This window comes from Schistocerca cancellata, chromosome 5 (assembly GCF_023864275.1).
Source record: "Schistocerca cancellata isolate TAMUIC-IGC-003103 chromosome 5, iqSchCanc2.1, whole genome shotgun sequence".
NCBI lineage: Eukaryota > Metazoa > Arthropoda > Insecta > Orthoptera > Acrididae > Schistocerca > Schistocerca cancellata.
In genome coordinates this window covers 486435730-486459622 of record NC_064630.1, presented here as the reverse complement: position 1 = coordinate 486459622, position 23893 = coordinate 486435730, and the positions used below count along the sequence as shown (strand labels likewise).

The 23893-nt window shown below is 43.8% G+C and overlaps 1 protein-coding gene and 1 pseudogene across 1 annotated transcript in view; one reads left to right on the top strand and one right to left on the bottom strand.

Annotated features, from left to right (window-relative positions):
• LOC126188614 (spondin-2-like) overlaps positions 1–23893 on the bottom strand; it is a 245522-nt gene that overhangs the window by 111829 nt on the left and 109800 nt on the right. The window lies entirely within an intron of this gene.
• LOC126189108 (5S ribosomal RNA) lies at positions 1159–1276 on the top strand (annotated as a pseudogene).

Below are 23893 nucleotides of genomic sequence, written 5' to 3'. Positions count from 1 at the left end.
CCAAACTGCTGAGGTCATCGGTCCCTAAGCTTGCGCACTACTTAATCTAACTCAAACAAACTTACGCTGACAACAACGCACACACACACACACACACACACACACACACACACACACACACACACGCCCGAGGTGGACTCTAACCTCCGACCGGTGGGAGTCATGCGGACCGTAACAAGGTGCCTAAGACCGCGCGGCTACCCCGCGACGCAAGAAGTCGGCTCATCGCATTACAAAGCGAGAAGAATCTCTGCTCGCAGTGCAGGTCTCTCACTTCTCAGGAAATACTGAGATCTTTATCTGTCTGAATCTTCTCTGCCAGCTTTCTCGGAAGGCGCAAAACAAGGTTTCTTTGAAGCGTGTTTTGGCCAGACGGCACTGCTTGTAAAAACTGAGACTCTCCCACGAGTGCATGTGCTTGTCACGCTACGTTATACGATTTCTGCGAATGTAGTCCTGGATCCCACATCACACGTGGCGCGTTATGTGAAGAACAGCATGAAAGTGACTCGCAGATGCCCGCACTGACAATGGCCGTCAGCGGTTAACTCTTCTCATTCACTAGCGATTTCCTCGGAAAGACGAGGTGGGTTGGTCCAGAATACCAAATCACCGTTCTTGGCCATTGCGCTCAGCATGGCTCGCCACATACCAACTAAAATACACAGAAATTTACATACAAAACAGCCACCAGGAAAGAGAAGGAATTAACAGAACGCAATCACTGACGCTATTACTTACAGTCGTTAACTATTTTAGTACAGTCGGAATGGAATTCATATAAAATTATTTTAAATCAACACATTAGACGTGCCATTCCGGCAATGAATAGATGCATATCAAAACAAATAATTCAATAATACTGATACACAAGTACCTTCGAAAAAGTTACTGTTATACTTTCGAGCTTGCCCTTTGATCACAGAAGCCGGATACGTTTTGATGGTAAAGATGGTGCAGATTTTCGGAAATTCGAGTTTTTATTCTAACATAACAACACTTGGACACAGGGGGGGGGGGGGGGGAGGGGGGTCTATGCGACCGCAAGGAAGTTTCTAGTGTCATAATGTAGCTACCTTGGGTAAATTAAAATTGCTCCCCGTTTCATTTGAAGAAAGTAACGAAATTAATATTTATCTTAAACCACAGGTTGTAAAAGCCAACGGCCTTGCCGCAGTGGTAACACTGGTTCCCGTCAGGTCACCGAAGTTAAGCGCTGTCGGGCTGGGCTAGCACTTGGATGGGTGACCATCCGGTCTGCCGAGCGCTGCTGGCAAGCGGGGTGCACTCAGCCCTTGTGAGGAAAACTGAGAGGCTACTTGATTGAGAAGTAGCGGCTCCGGTCTCGTAAACTGACATAAGGCCGGGACAGCGGTGTGCGGACCACGTGCCAGTCCATTTCCACTCCACTGACACATGTGGTCTGAGGATGACACGGCGGCCAGTCGGTACCTTTGGGCCTTCATGGCCTGTGGGGCAGGAGTTAAGTTTTTAGTTTTACAGGATGTAAAGCAAAGCCTCCTTGATGACTTCGTAAACGGTGACATTGCTTCAGTATCTGCACTGACTGTACGAAGGCCTTCGAGTCTATTGTATGTAAATAAGAGGTAGTAAACTTTCAATGTTGCATGTGTGAAGAAGTCTATTCATTCTGGCTATATGAATTACACTCACTGACAGATTCGATGTGTGAATTTCAGTTCTCGACAGATAACTATTATTTCCAAAGCGAGTACTACGAAAGAATGTTACAAAGAGCTATCCATATTTTAAACATATCTGCACAACAGCAACGGTTCCACGTAATAAAATTATAAACAGCCGACCATTTGCAGTGGATAAAGAATTCATTACCTAGGTTTCAACAAATTTAAATTTGTCTTCTTCGGAAGGTGGCCTAAGGACAATGAACATCATAGCTTACAGTAGAAAGGTATGAAACTTAAGTCAAGAATAGATTTTAACATAAATTAGAGAGCTCTTGCATTACAGAAATATGAGAACGACGACTGGTACTTACAACTTTACATTGGTAAGGACTAATGTACCATCGCCGTTTTTACAAATGTCGGCATAGATCAAGGCCAGACATGAAAGAAAGTTGTTGAAGTTTAGTAATAGGACCACAAGTAAAAATGTTAATATAGCAGTCAATACTGTCAAACATCAATTTTACGAAATAATACTGAATAAAACCAATATTACTTTTACGCAGGCTGAGAATGACTTGTTATGTAAAGGCCTTAAACATAATTTGCCTGCTCTACTCGATAAATATCCAGTTATCTGTAATCTTATTGTAGATCTTAAAATCGGTTTGTAATCCCTGAAATTAGAGAAAACCGAGCAAGTCAAATGTGCCAATGAATGTAATAAAATAATAGAAAAAGAAATTAAATTACTTCCTAATGGGCAGTTGGGCAAATATAGTATAGTAAAAAGCATTAATCGTAAGCTTAGAGAACACGACGCCTTAGTCACTAAGAGTGACAAAGGGAACACCGCTGTCGTGGCTTATAAAAATGAATATATAGAAAAGACTAAAGTTTTTTGAGGAAAATGACATCACTGAGGTTACCGTAGATCCAACCGCGGAATTGCAAAATGAAATCCGGCGTACTTTAGCTAGTTCTGTCAGCCTGTTCAATAACTTCCAAAAGAAAGGGCTTATAAATATGAACCCGAAACCACCCGTGCTCAGAAGTCAGTTTAAACTGCACAAACAAAATCACCCGATTCGCCCTGTAGTGAATGGAATAGGTAGTCCACATCACACACTTGCTAGGCGCCTCCATTTTAAAATTAAAGATGCTTTCACATTTGAAAATAATTTTTCTGTTAAAAATAGTAAGGAATTAATTAACAATATTCAAACTGTAAGATGTATACCTGACACTAGACTGGTTTCCTTTGACATCGTCAGCCTCTATACAAATGTCCCGGTCGATGAAACCATAGCCCTTGTAAAAAAGAATCTTCTAAAACATAAAAAACCAAGTGAAATTCAGATTGCGGAACTGATTGGTTTGCTTAAGGTCGTTTTAAAATACAATAATTTCACGTTCAATGGGAAAATGTATGTGCAACCAGATGATTTAGCAATGGGTAGCCCCCTCGCCGGTATTTTAGCAGATGTTTTTATCAACACCCTGGAAATAACGTTCAGAATTACGCCACAAAATCCGCTATTATGCACGTTATGTTGACGACATCATCATTGCTTTTGATGGTACTGATCATGAGTTAGAGCTTCTCTTCAATACTTTCAATGGTTTACATGAAAAGATTTCCTTCACAAAAGAACTTCAGAATGAAAAAGGTGAACTTAACTTCCTCGATTTAACAATTTCTATACAGAATAGTTCCTTCAATTTTAATATCTTCCGTATGGAAACGTATTCAGATAATGTCATCCCTGCTGACTCAACTCATCCAAAAGGCCATAAACTGGCGTTTTTTCATTCTACCATTCACCGTATGGTAACTACTCCTTTATCACCTCCCGACTAACAATAGGAATTAAATGTCATAAAAGCGATTGCGGCTAATAATGGGTACAATCAGAATATGATTGATTACTTGTTCAGTAACAAAACTTCCCAAAACTGTTCGACTTTGAGCAACAACCTCCCCACTGATAGCAAAGAAGCTAAAAAGTTTATTTCCATTCCTTTCTTGGGTAATATATCGTATAGGATTAAACGTCTTCTAAGGAAAAAATATAACTGTAACGTCTCTTTCTCTACAGATAACAGTTTAAAAAGAAATCTTGTACATTCTGTAGAGATTGCCAGCGATTGGTTTTCCAATTCAGGTGTTTACAAACTGACCTGTAATAACTGTCCTTCATATTACATTGGTCAAACAGGCAGAGCTGTGAAAATAAGATATAAACAACACCTATTAGATAAAAAAGGAGCGAATATACACAGCTCTACATTTGCTGAACACCTCTTGACAGCCGGCCATACGCCTAAACAGTTAGAAGACACTGTTATCCTACACAGAGAAGTCAAAGGGCGTAGACTAGATCTGTGGGAAGAGTTACAAATTTTTAAACATCTAGAGCTCAAGGACGGTAATATACTGAACGACCAGTTGAACCTTGCTTGTAGACAATTTTTCGAAGGCTTTAAACCTCTACTGTTTATGGTATAACATCAATGCTGGTAACCTTAATGGTCTATTTTCTCAGGAAGCTATGATGCACTTTTAATGCTTTAAGCTCACTACCCTTTACGAAATGTGATTTTCTCACGATGTATGGCTGCCACTACATCGGCCCTTATGTGATTTTGTCTGGCTCTAAAACGTTGGTTCCCTGCGAATGTGTATTAACTGGATTGTGGACCAGGGTTCGTAATTCTGTCTTAAGAGCCATTATTGTCAATTTTAAAGTTCTGACATATATACCGTTTGTGGGCTTCACTAATATAGTAATGTAATTTTTATATTTTGGCTGTATATACCACTGTGTGTAACTCTCTCGGAGTAATCGCCACCTGCCTTTTTGATGTATAACTACATTAATTGTACCAAGGCTCCCATACTGTTATAACGGGAGTGTAAAACGCTTTCCTTCTTTTTATTGTTACTTTATCTAAGGACGTTATTAATACTGATAATTTACTCGTTGCTTTTGTACGCCAATTGGCACATGGTTCGCGTCATGAGAGCCCCTGCCCTGGTCCCAGAGTAACTACGCTGGCCGATTACACTCAGTCGGTTGTGAGCTCTGCAAGATCCATGTACTAATTTATATTTACGTGACAAACACTATTTCTAGAGCTATATTTTAATTTTGACAAATGGATCTATGCCGACATTTGTAAAAACGACGATGGTACATTAGTCCTTACTAATGTAAAATTGTAAGTACCAGTCGTCGTTCTCATATTTCTGTAATGCAAGAGCTCTCTAATTTATGTTAAAACCTTTCTTGACTTAAGTTTCATACCTTTCTAATGTAAGCTATGATGTTCATTGTCCTTAGGCCACCTTCTGAAGAAAACAAATTTAAATTTGTTGAAACCTAGTTATCCATACATTACAAATAGTTGCCTATTGTATACGTATTTCTCTGTGCTTCTTTTGCTCTTAAGGTTGAAAGTTGACAGTTTTACTGGCATTGCTTCACTTCCCTTGAATAAAAAGTCCCGTGAGTCGAGTTCTCATTAAGACGAGGCCCAAGCGAGACCGTGACTGACAGATTTATGATGGCCAGTTACGTACGACACTTAGCGATGTAAATTCAGCGTTGACGCCACGTTAAGGTCGGTTTATGAAACGAGTTTCACAGAAATTGCTACTGGGTTTGTTTTAATAAATGACGCACGTTGCTCGTAAATAGACTAACGGACATGGAATGCGTGCACGTTTGAATGCAGCGTTTTTGTAAGCCTCTCTGCTAGATAGGGCCAATGTGAGACGTAAGCTTTTTTTTGTTTTTGTTTTTTTACAGTTTATCATTTTGAGAGTATAGCTGAACTTTCATAAGTGATTCTACGAGAAAGAATTCGATAATTAACATTTGGCCAGGATCTTAATAAAGTGTCACAAAGTTTTCTTTTTCTACTTACATTAAATTTTTACAAAAAAGAAAATCACGCCGAGGAAAGTCAGGTCCCGTTTTCCCAGATCATCAACCTAAAATTTCTTAGTCAACATACGCCTGACCACAGAGGAGAAAAAATGAGATGCCAGTACGATGGTCAAATCATGTAAATAAGTTCTTTCGTGGTAATGACTAAACAACATTTTTTTTTAAATCTAAGAGTGATAGCTTTTACTTGAAAACTGAAAAGGTTATCAAAACAGAAATCCTGAGAACTCATTATATTACAAAACAAGAAGTCAGAAACATTCCGTTCGTGAGTGATGACATGATCGAATCCACAGAAAATGCAGTAGAATATTCTCGACAAAAATATGATCATTTGTGGTGCCTGTCTTGAAAGATTCAAAATAGAATCACCTTCCAATCTGCCATTTTGAAATTTGTTTCCGTCAGTTTCCAGTAAATATCAGGCCATGTGATGTTCAGTAATTAATTTCCCCGTAATGTTTTCTATGAAATGAATATTTTGAAAACTCAATTTTCGCCGAGAATGGACTAGCATGCATAAGTCTGTAATCACCGACTTCAGCCACATTTATATTCATCACAAAAATAGGTAACTATCAGACAAAGTATACAGTGTTATCTGTGTTATTTCGCATACTGTATCGCCCATGTTATATGAGTTGAGTGGCATGAAAGGGAATCAGTGGTTGTGAAGGGAGTGAGACAGGGTTGTAGCCTCTCCCCGATGTTATTCAACCTCTATATTGAGCAAGCAGTGAAGGAAACAAAAGAAAAATTCGGAGTAGGTATTAAAATCCATGTAGAAGAAATAAAAACTTTGAGGTTCGCCGATGACATTGTAATTCTGTCAGAGACAACAAAGGACTTGGAAGAGCAGTTGAACGGAATGGATGGTGTCTTGAAAGGAGGATATAAGATGAACATCAACAAAAGCAAAACGAGGATAATGGAATGTAGTCGAATTAAGTCGGGTGATGTTGAGGGTATTAGATTAGGAAATGAGACACTTAAAGTAGTAAAGGAGTTTTGCTATTTGGGGAGCAAAATAACTGATGATGGTCGAAGTAGAGAGGATATAAAATGTAGACTGGCAATGGCAAGGAAAGCGTTTCTGAAGAAGAGAAATTTGCTAACATCGAGTATAGATTTAAGTGTTAGGAAGTCGTTTCTGAAAGTATTTGTATGGAATGTAGCCATGTATGGAAGTGAAACATGGACGATAAATAGTTTAGACAAGAAGAGAATAGAAGCTTTCGAAATGTGGTGCTACAGAAGAATGCTGAAGATTAGATGGGTAGATCATATAACTAATGAGGAGGTGTTGAATAGGATTGGGGAGAAGTTTGTGGCACAACTTGACTAGAAGAAGGGATCGGTTGGTAGGATATGTTCTGAGGCATCAAGGGATCACCAATTTAGTATTGGAGGGCAGCGTGGAAGGTAAAAATCGTAGAGGGAGACCTAGAGATGAATACACCAAGCAGATTCAGAAGGATGTAGGTTGCAGTACGTACTGGGAGATGATGAAGCTTGCACAGGATAGAGTAGCATGGAGAGCTGCATCAAACCAGTCTCAGGACTGAAGACCACAACAACAACAACATCGCCCATGGGGATTTTTGGTGAATGGTCACTTCTAATTTGGTGCCGGAGATCATCTACATCTAAATGAATACCTTACCTTAGCGTTTGTGACGGAGGGCTCTTCTGCTGCCACTACCAGCCCCCCCACCCCCCACCCCACCCCCACCCCACCCCAAACCCCTCCGTGCTTCATTTGTAAATGTTTTTTAATGGTTGTCATCTCGCCAGATGTAAGTGGGAGGAAGCAGTATGTTGCCCGACTCTTCTGGTAATGTGTGCTCCTCTTCCATCTTGCAGAATTTGCCAATATTCTCCGCAAAGCTCGATCTTGCTGAAGAAACCTATGACGAAACATGCCACTCTTTGCTAGATTTTCTCCGCCATTTCTATTAACCCCAAGTGCTAAGGGTTCCAGAGTGGTGATCAATGTTCAAGGATTGATCAGACAAGTGTTTCGTACGTCATCCTATTTCGTAAATTAATTACAGTTCCTTCTAGTAACTCTCAGCTTTTCATCTGCATTTCCTAAGATTAGTTTTATGCCATAATGCTACTTCAAGTAGGTTGAGTTCTTCGTAGTCTGTTTCATGTGTCTAGACTTTCTTAGACCTTTTACAAGTGTCGAATCATGGAGAAAATGTTTCAAACATTCATTACAAGAAGGTGCATGATCTTTGTGCTGAGTGTTGCTTTCCCAGAAGTTCCATCAACTAACACAATGAACCCATTCCATATACTTCTAATGCATGGAACTCACTTCCTTGAATTTAAAGATGTCGCTGAAACATTGTTGTTACTGCAGCAACACCAAAGGGTCTCATGCTTATCCATCGCAAATACCTATCGAAAATTCTTACTCTGAAACACAATATTGGAGAAATATCAATGTATTCAAAAGAAGAAAGACCATGGAAGAGGTATGCCAAGCCGCACATCATTTGAAAGATCAGTCATTTTCATCAGTTGCAAGACAGAAAAACCTGTTGACGATGTTGTAATTTCTCCCTCAGCAGCAGAGAGATTTTGCTTTGCAACACCTGATTTCAAGAATGGAGTTGTCTGAGAAACAGAAATTAACACTGAAAGATTTTTTTCAAATTATGTACTGTTATTCTCTTGCAATAATTTAAAAGATATGAGAAAGGGTTTTTATTGACTGCACTTCTATTTGTTAAAATATTACTGGTGTAATATTACTGGATATTTGGTCCATCGGTTATACAAAGCACTGTGTTTTCATGTGACCCAAATATACGTCATCATCTCTCCGCCATCATCAGTGGGCTTCCTTTATTGAAGTCTGCGGAATTTGAACACCTTTTAATTGTTATATATCTTTGACATAGTGTCAGCTGCTGGGGCCTATCTGAATTGTTATATTATTCTGAAATATCAGATATACCAAGATCGCTTGTAAATCTTTTTATTGATTACTAGTTTTGACAGACCGGCGCTCTCATCGTCGGATCTTGTAACACATTAAAAGAAATTTATGATATTTACAAATTTGCAAGTCACTTACTGATACTGTTTTACAATAACACATAGCGAGGAACATGATGTATGTTTTATATTTCTGGTATTTTATGTTTGATGTGCTGATGTTCATTGGTGCCTATTATTATAAAACTACGCAAAATCGCTGTGTGACTTGCCCAAGTTTGTAAAGATAATGAACTGTCAATGTCTTACAAGACCCGATGAAGACAGCACATATCTGCCGAAACTGGTAATCAATAAAAAGATTTACAAGCGATCTTGGCGTACCTGATATTTCAGAATAATATAATATTTTAAGTGGTAACCAATCTACGAAAACTAGACCTAAAGAGCAGTTTTTGTTTGTTTCTGTCACTAACTTAACTTTACATTACACGCTTGTGTAGGGCTATTTGTACATTATCATGTACTGGTAGCTTGTCATCTGAATCCAGCTAACAGTACATGATAATGTGTAAATGTTCCTACGTAAATCTATAATGTAAAATAAAGTTAATGACAAAAACAAACAAAAACTGCTATTAAGCCCAATTTTCGTAGGTTAGTTATCAGTTAAAATGTGTTCACATTTCACATGTTTTAATAAAGGAAACCCACTGATGACGGAGCAGAGGTGCTGAAACACGTTTGGGTCACATGAGAGAACAGTTATTAACATAACAGGCGGACCTTATATCCAGTAATTTTAACTCGAAATATTGTAAATAGAAGAGCAGAAATTCCAAATGATGAATAGTACTGCTTTGTTTCTGTACGTGTATTGTCACAAATAAAACGTCGTGCATCTGTATTAACGACACTTATTCCCACTTAGACTCTATCGGTTCCGTGGTATGGCTCTTAGAAGAGTTTTAATGAATTATTTACTTTCTATGTTGTCTTTTTATATGTTGCAATGATAAGGTGTGCAGCATAATTCTGTTGTGTCGGAATACATTCTTAAGCTTTTGGATACAAATAAGTTATGTAGAAAAAGAGATACAATGTTTTTGGTTCTCCTGACAAATGTGAAATTTAGCGGTTTTCCATTTCTACTGCACAGTTTCGGGAGACGGAAATCACTATTTCGACCTTCTGTTTTTCATCATCCGTTTCAAGGCAGTCAAGTCAAAATTCAAATGTCTCTGAGCACTATGGGACTTCACATCTGAGGTCACCAGTCCCCTAGACTTAGAACAACTTAAACCTAAGGAGATCCCACACATCCATGCCCGAGGCAGGATTCGAACCTGCGACCATAGCAGCAGCGCGATTCCGGACTGAAGCGCCTAGAACCGATCGTCCACAACGACCGGCGCAGTGTAGTCACTAACACCTAAACCTCCAGATGTTAGACACGCAGATCATTACCAAACATTGTGTCTCGTTATAGTATGAACCAAAACACCGATTTAGTTCGTGCTGTGTGTTGTCGTCCAATAGAGCATGCGTAAACGGTAACTGAAAGGAACACCAGAACTACAGACAGTGGGGAAAGCGTGCGTGTTACATCGAGTTATGCAGATTGTTCGTAGGTGAGTTGGTATAGCGTCAGATCGCTGTACTGAAGGTCCCAAGTTCGAAACCCCATAAAACTGTTTATGCGTGAAGTTGTTGTATGGGAGAACATATTTCTAACATGTAAAAGGAAGTTTCAGAGTTTGCAGCAATGTTCTTTCGGCAGTCATCTCTCTCTTCGTTAGTACCATACGTCTACTACTTTCGACTAACGAAGTGAAAGCAGAGTGTCAAAAGAATATTGCTACAATCTCCGAAACGTCCTTTTACATAGAAAAATGTTCTCTCATGTAACAGTTTCACGAGTAAACAGTTAAAATAAATCACCACTTGTGGGTTTCAAACTCGGGACCGTCGATGCAACGATCTGACGCTCTACCAATTCACCTATCAGTCATCTTCGAACCTTGATTAACAGATACGCTTTTCCCAATTGCTGCAGTTCATGTTCTTCTGGACGACAGGAGACAGCACGAACTAAATGAGACTTTTGGTTGATACGGTAATGACACACAACATTTAATACCGATCTGAATGTCTCACGTCTGGAGGAATGGGTGTAAGTGACTGAATAGTCCGTTGGAATTCGATTACTCGATAAATAGTACAATTCTCAAGGCTGTCAATTCAACTAAGTACCTGGATATTAAAATTACGAACAACTTCAGTTGGAAAGACCACATAGATAATATTGTGGGGAAGGCGAGCCAAAGGTTGCGTTTCATTGGCAGGACACTTAGAAGATGCAACAAGTCCACTAAAGAGACAGCTTACACTACACTCGTTCGTCCTCTGTTAGAATATTGCTGCGCGGTGTGGGATCCTTACCAGGTGGGATTGACGGAGGACATCGAAAGGGTGCAAAAAAGGGCAGCTCGTTTTGTATCATCACGTAATAGGGGAGAGAGTGTGGCAGATATGATACGCGAATTGGGATGGAAGCCATTACAGCAAAGACGTTTTTCGTCGCGGCGAGATCTATTTACGAAATTTCAGTCACCAGTTTTCTCTTCCTAATGCGAAAATATTTTGTTGAGCCCAACCTACATTGGTAGGACTGATCATCAAAATAAAATAAGAGAAATCAGAGCTCGAACAGAAAGGTTTAGGTGTTCGTTTTTCCCGCGCGCTGTTCGGGAGAGGAATGGTAGAGAGATAGTATGATTGTGCTTCGATGAACCCTCTGCCAAGCACTTAAATGTGAATTGCAGAGTAGTCATGTAGATGTAGAATATACGATTTTCATCCGTTTACTGACTATGCAAGAGCAGAACTTCCGCATTCCCTGTGTTGTCTTTCAGTGTGGGAGTGGGCGGTGGAGCCGTGGTACGTCAGCACCCGGAACAGCGCGGCGTGTTGATAGGCCACCGGGCGCCGCAGCCGCCGCCGCTTTCTCGAGGGGCGCCCGCCTGGCGCCGAGAGAGCAGAGCCTGCCGACAGGGGTCGTCGGCGGCTCATCACGTCGCATCACACCACCGCCGCGCCGCGCCGTGACGCCCGCTCTTGGCGGAGGTCAGCGAACGCGGTGGTCCGCGCGTATTTTTAACCACACCAGTGCACCCGCCACTCAGGCTTGGTCCACTCTTCACTCGCGTGAAGCCTCCATAACTTACGCCGCGGGCAGAAATTAGCTCTCGTGAACGAACTCTTAGCCTTGCCAGTGCCAACTAACCAGTCGTACATATACACTACTGGCCACTAAAATTGCTATACCACGAAGATGACGTATAACAGACGCGAAATTTAACCGACAGTAAGAAGATGTTATGGTATACAAATGATTAGCTTTTCAGAACATTCGCACAAGGTTGGCGCCGGTGGCGACACCTACAACGTGCTGACATGAGGAAAGTTTCCAATCGTTTTTTCATACACAAACAGCAGTTGACCGGCGTTGCCTGGTGAAACGTTGTTGTGATGTCTCGTGTAAGGAGGAGAAATGCGTACCATCACGTTTCCGACTTTGATAAAGGTCGGATTGTAGCCTATCGAGATTGCGATTTATCGTATCGCGACATTGCTGCTCGCGTTGGTCGAGATCCAATGACTATTAGCAGAATATGGAATCGGTGGGCTCTGGAGGGTAATACGGAACGCCGTGCTGGATCCCAACGGCCACAAATCACTAGCAGTCGAGATGACAGGCATCTTATCCGCATGGCTGTAACGCATCTTGCAACCACGTTTCGATACCTGAGTCAACAGATGGGGAGATTTGCGAGACAACAACCATCTGCACGAACAGTTCGACGACGTTTGCAGCAGCACGAACTATCAGCACGGAGACCATGGCTGCGGCTACCCATGACGCTGCATCACAGACAGGAGCACTTGCGATGGTGTACTCAACGACGAACCTGCGTGCTCGAATGGCAAAACGTCATTTTTTCGGATGAATCCAGGTTCTGTTTACAGCATCATGGTGGTCGCATCCGTGTTTTGCGACATCGCGGTGAACGCACATTGGGAGCGTGTATTCGTCATCACCATACTGGGCTATCACCCGGCGTGATGGTATGGGGTGCCATTGGTTACACGTCTCGGTCACCTCTTGTTCGCATTGACGGCACTTTGAACAGTGGACGTTACATTTCAGATGTGTTACGACCCGTAGCTCTACCCTTCATTCGATCCCTGCGAAACCCTACATTTCAGCAGGATAATGCACCACCGCGTGTTGCAGGTCCTGTACGGGCCTTTCTGGATACAGAAAATGTTCGACTGCTGCCCTGGCCAGCACATTCTCCAGATCTCTCACCAATTGAAAACGTCTGGCCAATGGTGGCCGAGCAACTGGCTCGTTACAATACGCCAATCACTACTCTTGATGAACTGTGGTATCGTGTCAAGCTGCATGGGCAGCTATACCTGTACACACCATCCAAGCTCTGTTTGACTCAATGCCCAGGCGTATCAAGGTCGTTATTACGGCCGCAGGTGGTTGTTCTGGGTACTGATTTCTCAGGATCTATGCACCCACATTGCGTGAAAATGTAATCACACGGCAGTATAATATATTTGTCAGTCAGTCAGTATAATATATTCATCACATGTCAGTATAATATATTTGTCCAATGAATACCCGTTTATGATCCACATTTCTTCTTGGTGTAGCAGTTTTAATGGCCAGTATTGTATAATGCCTGTAGTTGAAATTGCGTCACCAGTAAGAAGAATATATAAGAAAATTTTACGTATTCTGAGTATACGATGTACACTGAAGCGCTAAAGAAAACTGGTATAGGTATGCGTATTAAAATACAGAGTTATGCAATCAGGCGGAATACGGCGCTGCGGTCTTCAATGCCTATATCAGACAACTGTCTAGCGCAGTTGTTAGATTGGTTACTGCTGCTACAATGGCAGGTTATCAAGATTTAAGTGAGTGGGAACGTGGTGTTATAGTCGGCGCACGGGCGATGGGACACAGCATTTCCTAGGCAGCGATGAAGTGGGGATTTTCCCGTACAACTACTTCATTAGTGTACCGTGAATATTAGGAATCCGGTAAAACATCAAATCGCCGACATCGACGCGTCCGGAAAAAGATCCTGCAAGAACGGGACCGCCGTCGACAAGAAGAGACTCGTTCAACGTGACAGGAGTGTAACCCCTCCGCAAAATTGCTGACTATTTCAGTGCTGGACCATCAACAAATGTCTGAGTGCGAACCATTTAACGAAGCATCATCGATATGGGCTTTCGGAGCCGAAGGCCCAGTCGTGTATCCTTGATGACTACATGACACAAAGCTTTACGCCTCGCCTGGGTCTGGGCTGTTGATGACTCGAAACATGTTGCCTGGTCGTACGAGTCTTGTTTCAAATTGTATCGAGCGGATGGACGTGTACGGGTATGGAGACAACCTCATGAAACAATGGACCCTGCACGTCAGCAGAGTACAGTTCAAACTTGTGGACACTTTGTAATGGTGTGGAGCGTGTGCAGTTGGAGTGATGTGGGACCCCTGATACGTCTAGAAACGAATCTGACAGGTGACACATACGTAAGTATCCTGTCTGGTCACCTGCATCCATTCATGTCCATTGTGCACTCCGACGGACTTGGGCAATTCCAGCAGGACAGGGTTATAGCCCACACGTCCAGAATTGCTACAGAGTGACTCCAGCAACACTCTTCTGAGTTTAAATACTTCCAATCGCCACCAAACTCTCCAGACGCCAACATTATTGAGCATATCTGAGATGTCTTGCAACGTGCTGTTCAGATGAGACCTCCACACCCTCGTACTCTTACGGACTTATGGACAGCGCGGCAGGATTCGTGGTGTCAGTTACCTCCAGCACTACTTCAGACATTAGTCGAGTCTATGCCACGTCGTGTTGCGGCACTTCTGCGTGCTCGCGGGGCCCTATACGATATTAGGCAACTGTACCAGTTTATTTGTAGTGCAGTAAAAGAAACTGCTGTTAAGTTTCTATTTGATTTGGGGGTATATAGAGTGCGAAATCTGGCCCACAGCAATGATACCTCTGACAGTATTATGATTAGACGAAACCACAAATGTGCAGCCGCAACTTAGGGTTCTTTACTTGCTCTGGGAAGATGGCTCACTGGAACTACAACATAGGAAATACCAGTTCACTTTGTTAAATGAATAACAAAAAGATTTACTTACCTTGATAAAATTCTTTGTCACACGGATTGCTTTATAATTTACACTGAGGTGACAAAAGTCATGAGACACCTCCTAACATCGTGTCAGATCTTTGACCCTGCGTAGTGGAGCAACTCGACGTGGCAGGAACTCAAGCTAGGTCAGGACAACACCGCCAGTATGTGGTCCTCCGTTATGTAGTTGGAATGTTACGTCACGGAGACGTTAATCATACAGCACAACTAACAGCCTTTCTAACGAATGCAGTCCAAATTATCGGCTATCAGAACCAGATGAAGTAGTATCGTGTAACCAATGGCACGCCATACCAAACCGCTAGGTGCTGGGCCCGTGTGACGATGACGAACGATAGCTGGTAACTTTCACACTTTCGGAGCCTTCACACGTGGATACATTCATCGTGATGCTGTAAGAAAAACCGCGGCTGGAATACGTTTTGCTGCTACTCCTGTATTAGGCGCACCAGTGTCTGCTGTCGCGTTAAAGAAAGCCGCAACAATAGTCGCCGTGCTGACTGCCCATGGTGTTCCAGATTTTCCACTGTCTCTGTGAGGTACTTGTCTTTCTGCGAATTCCTGACACTAGGTGAGGAACTGACTGTACAAACCCGCATGGCGAGCGTAAAACTTGTCTGACCTCTCGGGCTATACTCACGTGTGGCCAGTGAGATCCAACAAAGCGTTGAGGATGGCCCTCCTGAAACCATCGATTCTATATTCGCTTGACTGTCGTAGGGTCGAGACGAACACAAGAAACAATATCAGGAAGAGATAAACCTCATCGTTTATGAGCGATGGTCCTTCCTACAAGATCTTCTCACAAACAATTCAAATGCTGTTTCTGAACGAGAAAACCGCTACATATTAATTCCTTGCATACAGAATGCCAATACCGTTACCCTTATCTAGTTTGTGCAACTACCTTCAAATGCTAGTCATTTGCATATCCAGTCATGCAGCGTATGTCAATTTACCATTTGCTGCATGCAGCTTTTAATGGCCAACAGTGTATTTTTATGTGCATAACAGGTGTCATAGCAAGGTCGTCTCATTTACATGTATATTTCTCGGTGCTGCAGTTTTTACAAACGTTAGTCTGTTTATGCAGGGAAAAAGTAGTCCAACATGTTATAGAGAAAGAGAGAGCCGGAGGTCGGAAATAGATAACTCAACAAAGAATACAAAATTTGGAGGGACACAAAGAACTCAAGTTCAAATTAGATGTCACTGGAGTGAAATTATAGCACGGAACTGTAAGATAATTTTGAACAGTTATCACAGATTCGGGATCGGACTATCATGTGCCTGCAGAAGTACGAAAAAAGGATAAGTACGGGAAATATTGTTTGGGTATTGCCATATTCAGACTTCTAGCAGGCGGAAGGACTGTGGGCGCTTTGTCCATAGCCTGAAGTGAAGCTGTCAGCTTTTGACATCTACACTACGAACATTACCTGTTATATTTGTCAGCTTCCTATTTCTCTTACTTTTTTGGGGGGGGGAGGGGGGGGATGCGGGCCGCCACAAAGTTCTCTCCTGTGCCAACCTCTTCATCTCAAAGTAGCACTTGCAACCTAGGTCCTCCATTAGATGCTGGATGTTTTCCAATATCTGTCTTCCTCTACAGGTTTTGCCCTTTACAGTTCCCTCTAGTACCATGGAAGTCATTCCCTCATGTCTTAACAGATGACCTATCATCCTATCCCTATCCTTATCAGTGTTTTCCACTGATTCATTTCTTCTTCGATTCTGCGCAGAACCTCCTCAATCCTTACCTTATCAGTCCGCCTGATGTTCACGATTCTTCTGTAGCACCACATCTCAAATGCTTAGATTCTCTTCTGTTCCGGTTTTCTCACAGTCCATGTTTCACTACCATACAATGCTGTATTCCAGACGTACATTCTCAGAAATTTCTTCCTCAAATTCAGGGCTATGTTTGATACTAGTAGACTTATTTTGGCCAGGATGCCCTTTTTCCAGCGCTAAACTGCTTTTGATGTCCTCCTTGCTTCGTCCGTAATTGGTTATTTTGCCGCGTAGGAAGCAGAATTCCTTAACTTCATCTACTTCATGACCATCAATCCTGCAATCCTGATGTTAATTTTCTCGCTGTTCTCATTTCTACTACTTCTGATTACCTTCGTCTTTCTCCGATTTACTCTCAAACCATACTGTGTACTCATTAGGCTGTTCATTCCGTTCAGCAGATCATGTAATTCTTCTTCACTTTCACTCAGGATAGCAATGTCATTAACGAATCGTATCATTGTTATCCTTCCACCTTGAAATTTAATTCCACTCCTGTACCTTTCTTTTATTTCCATTATTGCTTCTTCGATGTACAGATTGAACAGTTGGGGGGGGGGGGGGGGTGAGAAAAACTACATCCCTGTCTTACACCCTTTTTAATCCGAGCACTTCTTTCTTGGTTGTCCATTCTTATTACTGCCTCTTGGCTCTCGTACAATTGTACATTACCCGACTCTCCGTATAGCTTACTCCTATTGTTCTCAGAATTTCGAACATCTTGCACGATTTTACATTGTCGAACGCTTTTTCCAAGTCGACAAATCCTATGAACGTGTCTTGATTTTTCTGTAGTCTTGCTTTCGTTATCAACCGCAACATCAGAGTTGTCCCTCTGGTGCCTTTACCTTTCCTAAACCCAAACTGCTGTCACATCCTCAATTTTGTTTTCCATTCTTCTGTATATTATTCTTGTCATCAACTTGGATGCATAAGCTGTTAAACTGATTGTGCGATAAATCTCACACTTTTCAGCTCTTCCTGTCTTCGGAATTGTGTCGATGATATTTTTCCGAAAGCCAGATGGTATGTCACCATACTCATACATTTCTACACACCAAAGTGATTAGTCGTTTCGTTGCCACTTAGCCCAGTGATTTTAGAAATTCTGATGGAATATTATCTATCCCTTGTGCCTTACTTGATCTTAAGTCCTCCATAGCTCTTTTAAATTCTGATTCTAATACTATATCCCCTATCTCTTCTAAATCGACTCCTTTTTCTTCTTCTATCACCTAAGACAAATCTTTTTATGTTATGCGTCTCCTAACCCGAGAGCAATTTTGCTGTTATAGTCTGCGCCTACTTTTTTTTGTTTTTTTGTGGCTAATTAGAAAATTAATTAATTAAGGAAATGAAGAAAACTGAAAATGCCCAAATGAAAGACAGGAAGACATTGCGGATAGTACAGATACAAAAGAAACATGCTCCTGTAGCAATGAAATGAAATTCGTGTCGGGGGCGACACCTGCTCACGACCCGGCGTTCGATAGAGCAAGAGAGCCATCTATCGACTCGTTCCCCAGACGTTGGTGTAAGACTGGGTCGTCTTCTCGAAATTAACTAAGGGGCCGTAAGTGTGATCGATGTCTATCTCGGCTTCTTCGTCTATCTCATCTCTCACCCGTCACACCCCATCTGGCCGGCGGGTCGGTAAATGTAAGTCGCAAGTAATTAGCGAAGTCTTGCCCATATCTCTTATGCTGTTGCAACTTCGTGTGTCCATCCAGGAGAAAATGCCAAAAATCAATTTTATCCTTTTCCGATTCGTTATACACGTAGTCCACCACCATTCCCCGTACCCACGTCACTGCATTGGTTTTTTGGACCGGAAAATAAGATTCTTGGGGTAAAAAAAGTGTGTCTGACGAAATTGTGTGAGGGGCGGAGCGTAACAGGAACGCCAATATCTGTTGTGCTAAGTGCCACACTGGAGCCGTCCCACTACATGCTAAACGATGTTCATCAGTGTCCACTGTTGCGCAGCCTACACATAGTGGAGTTTCTGCCAAATGAATCGCGTGCCGCCGTTGATTCGTTGCAAACTTCCTATTTACCACCACATACCATGTTGAGCGTACCGACGTTGGGAGGTAAACGTTCCGTATAACGCGCCATATCGGTCGCCAGTTCTTGTCTGGGTACTTCTTTTCCAGGATATTCCTGGGGCACCGGCGCAGTAAGAGTTGGTATACATCTCGCGTCGTCGGTAGTCGTGTTGTTGGGAAGGAATCTCTGACATAGCTAAGCTCCAAAAAAAAAGACTTGAAATGTGACAGCTTCGGTGAAATATGTCCCACATTGACTGGGGGCAGCATTGAAGTGGGCGCTAGTACATCGGCCAACAAACCCGAGATATTGCGAAATTGACCGCGCCACTGTCGGAAAATCGTACTGACTAATAAGGCCCGTGCCTTTTCATATACGTTCACTAGACCAAGTCCACCCTCTCCAGGTGGTAGCGTAAGCGTTGTGTATTGGATCTTAAACAGATGTCCCACACTCACGTAGGTTCCGAAAGTTGCTTGTATCCGTGATGCCATTGTGCGCGTCAAAGGCAGGACATGCGCTACGTGAGTGAGTCTCGGTGCTAGGTATACGTTAACATAGGTCACCCTCTGAATCATATCCAACGCTCTTAATTTCTGTAACATCACCATTGTCCGCATCAGCTTCAATATGCGTCGGTAGTTATCCGCTGCTGTCCGCTGCACATCCGTGTGGAATGTAACACCTAGACATTTTATGGTCTTAACTAACATGAGCGGGCCTTCCTCCCCCGGTTGTAATCCTCGACTGACATTCATGCAGCGCGATTTCTGTAGATTAAGCACGCTTCCTGCCGCCATTCCGTATCGCTGTATCCATGCCAACGCCGTACGTACTTCGTCGCCTGTCCTTGCGACCAGCATCACATCGTCAGCATAAGCGCGGCAATGAAAGGTCAGTTGTGGCAACGGCACTCCCTCCAACCGTCTTCGGAGACCTTATAGACAGGGTTCCAAAGCCATTGCATACAAAAATATCGAAAGGGGGCAACCTTGACGAACTGACCTTGAAATAACAATGTAGTCAGTGCCCCGTCCATTCACCAAGACCTTTGATTGCACGCCGTGTAACAGTCGCATGATCACGAGAATGAAGGCCTGTGGGATTCCCAATCTGCCCATCACCGCATGCAAAAACGTATGATCCACTCTGTCGAACGCATCATCGAAGTCAATAGCGACGAGTGCTCCACGCACTCGGCATGCCGCTGCTAATGCGATGATATCTCGGTAGTCACCGAGCGCCGTATGTACGTTACTCTTACCGCCGAGGCAAGTTTGATCTATGAGGAGTCTATCAGAAATTGAAGACCGTTGGCGGGCCCCAAGGATGCGCGCGAAAATCTTATAGTCGCAGTTCAAGAGAGTGAGTGGTCTGTAATCTCCTGGCCTTCTGCCACCTCGTGGTTTGGGTATTGAGATGATGATACCCTCCGTGAATTCGGCAGGTATCTCAGTCTGTGGTAACAGGAGTTCGTTGTACATCTGAATCCAGGTCCGTCCCATGAGGTATGCAAAGGCGCGGTAAAATTCAATTGGGAAGCCGTCCTGTCCTGGGGACTTGTTCGGAGCCCCACGGCAATTGCATCTGTCAGCTCGTCCTCTGTTATCGCTGTGATGAAAGTCTCTGCATCTAGTGGTGGTCCTCTATCTGGCACTTCTGAGATGACATCATGTAGTGTCTCGTGGTTCACTTGTACAGGTCCATATAACTGGCGGAAATAGTCAGTAAACACATGAGCAATATCATGCTGGTTCACAACTTACTGGCCAGTTTCAGAGATTAGTTCCCTGATCAATGTCCTGCGTCGTCGTTGGCGTTCACGTACTACGTGGTGCATGGAGGGGGTTTCGGCAGCAACTGTGTCCGCCAATCGCGCCCGGACCATTATACCTTCCATTCTTAGTCTCGTCAGCTGTAATAACTTGGCTTTTATCCTGCGCATGGCCGTGTGCCTTTCCGGCGATGGTTGTTGGGTCATCAGCTCCCTCAGGGCTGTAAAATAAAAATCAGCCGTCGTGCGGTTCCACTGCGATTTGTCCTGCCTGTACCGTATCAACGTTCTCCGTAACGTTGGTTTTGCGCATTTGATCCACCACCGGAGAACTGAGGTGTATGCTCGTTGGCGGCGAACGCAGGTCTCCCATGCCGCCTCTATCGACCGGCGACATGCAGCGTCACGTAAAAGTGCACAATTCATTTTCCAGGGGCCCTTAATCCGCCATATCTTCTGACGCGTTAGTGAAATCGTAAAGACGTACGCCATATGATCCGTAAAAGCCGCTGGCCAGATTTCGGCATCCAGTATCGCCGTCCGTAGAGCTCGTGTCACATACACTCTATCAAGTCTACTCGCCGAGTGTCCCGTTACAAACGTGTAACCCGGTCTGTCGCCATGCTGCAGTTCCCAGGTATCCAGAAGCGCCATTTCGGTAATCAACGCACGCAGTTCCATGCATGGCACGTAATGAGGTACTTGGTCCTTTTTGTCGACGACACAATTAAAGTCGCCGCCCACTATATAGTTATCATAGTGTCCAGCGAACAACGGTGCTATCTTTTCGGTGTAAAATGTCGCCCTTTCTCTTCGTTTTGTGGAGCCAGATGGCGCGTATAAATTGATGAAACGAACGCCTTCGACAGTGATTGCTATGCCACGTGCCGAAGGGAGAGACATGGCGTCCTCCAGTCCTATTCCTTCCCTGGTGAGAATCGCCACACCGCATCCACTTTCATCGTGCACTGAATAATGTGCCTCGTAGCCGTAGAACTCTGGCGGCGATGTGAAACGCACTTCTTGTAGGAGTACAATATCCACGTCCGCAGCGCGCAACGTATCTTTCAGCATTTGAATTTTAAGCGGTGTCCGAATGCCATTAATGTTTATCGTTGCAATGCGGTACGCCTGGCGTGTGTTCATCACTTGGAGAGCGGTGTCATTAAGCGTCTATCTGCACCCCCGGCGCTCCTCACCACACTAAGTTGTTCAACATTTCCCGACCCCTCCCGGCCTCTGGCCAGGACTATCCTCAATCGTCGCGTTCGTATTTTCATTCTGTTCCTGTTTGTCCATTTCTTGCGCCCAGTCCCCCAGCATATTTCCGGAACTGGTCGAAGGATGGGAGGCAACGTTGTCACCGCTCTGATGTTGGACAATTGTCATCTCCACTTCTGCCTTCCGGTCACCAGAAGGAGAATTCAAGTTATCGTCGCTGTGTAATTCCTGCACCGTCATCTCGGTATCTGTTGAATCCACTGGTCTCAGGTCGATACTGTCGTTGTCGTCCACTGCCCCCTCGGGACTATGGCTATCGTCAGCAGAAGTCAGTCGACGCTTCTTTCTTCTCTTCGGCGAACGCTGTTTCCGTTGCCTTGCTTCCGCATCGGCCGTTTGGGTTGCGTATCCTCCGTCATGGGCCTGGCCCATCACGCTCTCGGTGGAAGCACTGGCAGCCACCACGGATGAGCCTGGAGCGGCCGTCAGCTGCATCTCTTGTGTGGTGTCCTGTGTCTGCTGTGGTGGAACCGGTGGTCTGAGTTCCAGTCCGTTGGTGTCCATGTTCTCTATAGGGGGCAGCTGCTGGTGCCCATCGGAAATCTCCCTCACGTCGCCTCTCAGGGCTTCCACAAAGGTCACCGGTAAGACAGTCATCTGTTGTGGTGTCTGAACGTCATCCCATGGGGTTTGCACTAAACGTCGCTGGCGGCATTCCGAGCGGACGTGACCTTCTTTCCCGCACCCCGAGCAAGTGCGAGGTTGCCCATCATAGATTATAATCGCTCGACAACCTCCTATGTACAAATAAGAGGGGACGTGCTTTCGCAGCTCTATCCGTATTTGTCTCACCCCATTTAAAACGGGGTACGTGGTAAAACTCGTCCATTTTTCGGCCACATGGGATAGAACTGTACCAAATGGTCGAAAGGCGTCGGTAACAATTTCAGACGGGACCTCAAACGGAAGTTCGAAGTCTCGTATAGTGCGGATCCCCATTCCCGCGTGATCGACCGTAACTGCACCAACATTCCCGTCGGAGTGACAGAAACGATACCTGTTCGGTGATCGTTGTAGAAGTCTTTCGCAAGCAGCCTCGTCAACAAGCTTGACGTAGACGACGCTTGAAACGATCGAGAAATTGATTCCCACGATTTCCTGTGGACCGATTTTTACCTCTTCTCTTAAGAAACGTTCGATCTCGTGTGCCTTTGGTCGCGTATAGTCGTTCGCAAAACTGAACTTCAAGGTCGTTTTTCTGTACGAGTGTGCCATCTCGTTCTAGACTCACAACACCGCACACGCGAAGCTGCCCCGGCGTAAACAAACAGGCGCGCGCACCACAGCGCGGCCAGCAGGCAACACGGTCCGCACTGTGTCACTGTGCCTACTAGTCGATATGTGTGGTGTAGTCAACTGTTGCTCAGTTGTGTTGGTGTGCCTTATCGATGCTTTTTGGTGAGCAGTAAGGCTTTGCCAATAGGAATTCATCGTGACCATGGAGGGAGCAGTGTGGTCGCTGTTTGAACGCGGAGCACAAGCCTCTGTTCTACTCTGTTCTGTGTCGTGTTCTACACAAGTTGGAAGTGTCGCTATTCCGGCGTAATCTACGTCTACATCTATACGATTGCTCTGCAATTCACATTTAAGTGCTTGGCAGAGCGTTCATCGAACCACAATCATACTATCTCTCTACCATTCCTCTCCCGAACAGCGCGCGGGAAAAACGAACACCTAAACCTTTCTGTTCGAGCTCTGATTTCTCTTATTTTATTTTGATGATCATTCCTACCTATGTAGGTTGGGCTCAACAAAATATTTTCGCATTCGGAAGAGAAAGTTGGTGACTGAAATTTCGTAAATAGATCTCGCCGCGACGAAAAACGTCTTTGCTGTAATGACTTCCATCCCAACTCGCGTATCATATCTGCCACACTCTCTCCCCTATTACGTGATAATACAAAACGAGCTGCCCTTTTCTGCACCCTTTCGATGTCCTCCGTCAATCCCACCTGGTAAGGATCCCACACCGCGCAGCAATATTCTAACAGAGGACGAACGAGTGTAGTGTAAGCTGTCTCTTTAGTGGACTTGTTGCATCTTCTAAGTGTCCTGCCAATGAAACGCAACCTTTGGCTCGCCTTCCCCACAATATTATCTATGTGGTCTTTCCAACTGAAGTTGTTCGTAATTTTAACATCCAGGTACTTAGTTGAATTGACCGCCTTGAGAATTGT